The sequence below is a fragment of the Lissotriton vulgaris genome, chromosome 11 (genome assembly GCF_964263255.1).
Source record: "Lissotriton vulgaris chromosome 11, aLisVul1.2, whole genome shotgun sequence".
Lineage (NCBI taxonomy): Eukaryota > Metazoa > Chordata > Amphibia > Caudata > Salamandridae > Lissotriton > Lissotriton vulgaris.
The window spans coordinates 271,705,998-271,709,093 of record NC_141699.1 but is presented as its reverse complement, the minus strand read 5'-3'; the positions used below and the strand labels follow the sequence as shown (position 1 = coordinate 271,709,093).

The following is a 3,096-nucleotide window of genomic DNA, read 5'->3' as shown; positions in this document are numbered from 1 at the left end:
GAGGAGTAAGGCAAGGATGCATTCTTGCCCCTTTCCTCTTTTCACTTTATATCAACGCTCTGGAGAGCACTCTCGTCTCCTTAGCGATGGACTGCCCCAAAGTAGGATCGCGTCAAATCCCATTACTTTTGTATGCGGATGACGCGGTCCTGCTAGCTCGAACACCAAGGAGTCTACAACAATTGGTGGACGGTTTTGTCAAGTTCATGGCCAACTTAGACCTGTCTGTAAACCTGAAGAAATCCTTTGTTATGGTGGCCGGCATAAAACCTTCCAATAAGTTTGTGTTTAAAATAGGGATACACACCTTGGATACAGTAAACACTTTTCCTTATCTGGGCCTTTTGTTTGATGGTGAAATTCAATTCAACCAACTGGTCGAGAATCACTGTACCAAGTTGGCCTCTTCGAACGGTGCAATACTAAGCTTTGCTCGCAGGCTGGGACGATGGTGCCCCGAGCAAGTAATGACTCTATATGGTTCAATTAGCAAGGCGAAAGCCCTGTACGGTGCGGAGGTCTGGGGCTTCAGGGACTGTAAACAGCTACAAGTAGAGGAAGATAAATTTCTCCACAGAATCCTGAAAATCCCACACTCCACCTCGGCTGAAATTCCTCCCACAGAACTTGGGATTCCGTATATTTCAGACTACGTTAAACTGAGCCCAATCACAGCATGGATCAGAATTTGGACTAACCCGGAGGCTACCCTGAGCAGGGAAATTATTACAGACTGTTTGCAAAGGGATAAGGGGTTACAAATCCCCTGGATAAAATATGTTAAATGCACCTTAGAGAATATAGACCAGCATCTCCTTTTTAGTGACCCCTCCTCAATTTCTATCAGTTGCAAATCACTGGTCAAAAAGCTGGTTTTAGAACAATCTGAAACTGTTAGACTTGGTCCTGGACCCTTAAAGAGATCAGTACCAGCTCATGGTCTAGTTAGTACTGGGACGGGCATGGAACCTTACCTGTTCTTGATGTACAACCAGCATGATAGATTTTTAATGTGCCGTTTTAGGCTCAATCTGTTACCTAATATTTTAGCTGATCCCTCTGGTTTTACCGTAACGATTGAGCAGAAGGGTGACTGCGACTGCGACAATAGGTCTCCGCAGGACACCCTTCATTTTGTACTTTTATGTTCATTTTTTCGAAATCCTAGGCGCAGATTTTTGGTTGACATCCTCCGGTAACAGAAACTTCGTCATGCAAAAGCTGCACTGCTTTTCTTACAGAGAGCTAGTGACATGTATACCTTATGCTCTATTACAAGCTTTTTAAAAATAGCAGTAAGATTGAGAAACACAAGAAATTAACCACTTTTGTACACAATGATTATCTCTCTCCATGGATTGTACCTTGTATCCCCTGTAGTTTTAATTGTCAAAAGTTCAGAAATGTAATTTAATGAAATTTTTATTGTGTAATTTATTTTTATGATGGTTTTTAATCGTCGAAATAAAGATTTACTGAACTGAAAATTAATGAGTTATTATATAGAGCTGGCTAGACCAGATGGAATCAGAGTGCTTTACATGAGGGACAATAGTTTTGCAATTTACATCAGTTAAAAGTTACATAAGTATTAAGAAAAGCATATAAAGAACATAGGGGACAAGGTGAGTGGAGCAAGGAAGGGTAAGGGGATAGGTTAAAGGGGCAGGAGGAAGATAGGACGTAGAGACGGGAACATTTGCCTCAGGTCCGGCTCGGTAGGTGACGGCAGGGAGGGGGAGTCCACAACCCATCTCCTCTTTAGCTATATGGTAACTCCACCGGGCATCAGCCAAATCACTAGGTCTCCACAGTCTGGGGTAAGTTCCGCAGGTTCCAAGTCCTGATGTGTAGGCAGGTTAGGGGATAGGTTCAAGGTCTGGTCAATGTCCAATTGTTGTCCCAGGGAAGTAAAACAACTTGTAGGGGTCCGCTATGGAAAGCCATCTTGGGGTCAGGCAGGGGACTGTACGGTACACTGGTACTCTGGTGGCCATCCTTCACATACTTTCTCTGCAACATGAAATTTATGATATCAATTATTGATTCTTTAATATCCGCTGGAAGATTCCTTTTGCAAAGTTTTCAGAACAGCGGTCTCAGGTAGGATTCAGTCTGTTTCTGCATGGCGCTGGCAAGTTTCCCTTGTACACTACGTTTCAAATAATCTTCTCGGCTATTTAGGTCTTTAGCCCACACTCCAAGAAGACAATTCATGACTTTGGTTATGCTGTCCATATCCTTATCATCATCGCCTTGTCCCAAAGATTCTCCCAAAGCCTCCAGCTCCTCGATTGTGGTATTCTCTTCATGAACTTTCAGGTCATTCTGGGTATCCTCTTTTCCCGGTTCCGGGCCTGCCACAAGTTCATTCAAGTACTGCTGGTCAATCTTACCCAGGGCAGCCTTCAAGTCATTCCTCAAGCACTTATTAACTTCAGGTGTTAAAATTTCTATCTTTCTCAATCTCTGAAAAGCATCATAATCTGTTTCAGCAAACAATCGAATCAGTTCACCTCGTTTTCTCAACCTCCGGATCCCCTCTTGTCTAGAAAGAGTCATCGGTAACTTCACCTCTGCCAGCTCGAGCTCTCATACAGGATTACTTGAGAATGATAGCTGCTCTTCCTCGTCATCATTTTCTATCTTGAGACCACACCTCTCGAAGTATGCCTCTTCATCTTTTCTTTCAAGCTCACTGCGTTTGAAGTATTTTTTGTTTTCCCCTACAAGCGCCTTGCCCTCCAACAGCTTCCTTTTTTAAGGGCGATCTCTGCCTTCAGAATGTCCATCATGGTGCTGCCAGCTAACAGCCCAGGCGTCTTCAAACCTTTTAATGCTGGGCCCACCTGTAAATAAAATACAAAAAATTTTTACAATTTGCCGGAGCACTCTCATGTGAGTATACAGATTGTTCGGTAACAATTTACATAAATTTCAACACCAAAATTGACAGAAGTACAAGAAATCCAAAAGATGAGTAAGTCTTGGAGTCTTTAATGGAGATTACAGCCAGCCGACACGTGTTTCATCGCCTTCGCGATTCATCAGGGCTGAAACAGACAAATAAGTAGCGTCTAGCATGTTCTTAGAACA

General features: G+C 43.0%; 1 pseudogene; it reads right to left on the bottom strand.

The window, feature by feature from the left end:
* Positions 1–385: 385 nt before the first annotated feature.
* On the bottom strand, positions 386–2,792 carry LOC147679649 (pre-mRNA-splicing factor 18-like; annotated as a pseudogene).
* Positions 2,793–3,096: the final 304 nt, after the last annotated feature.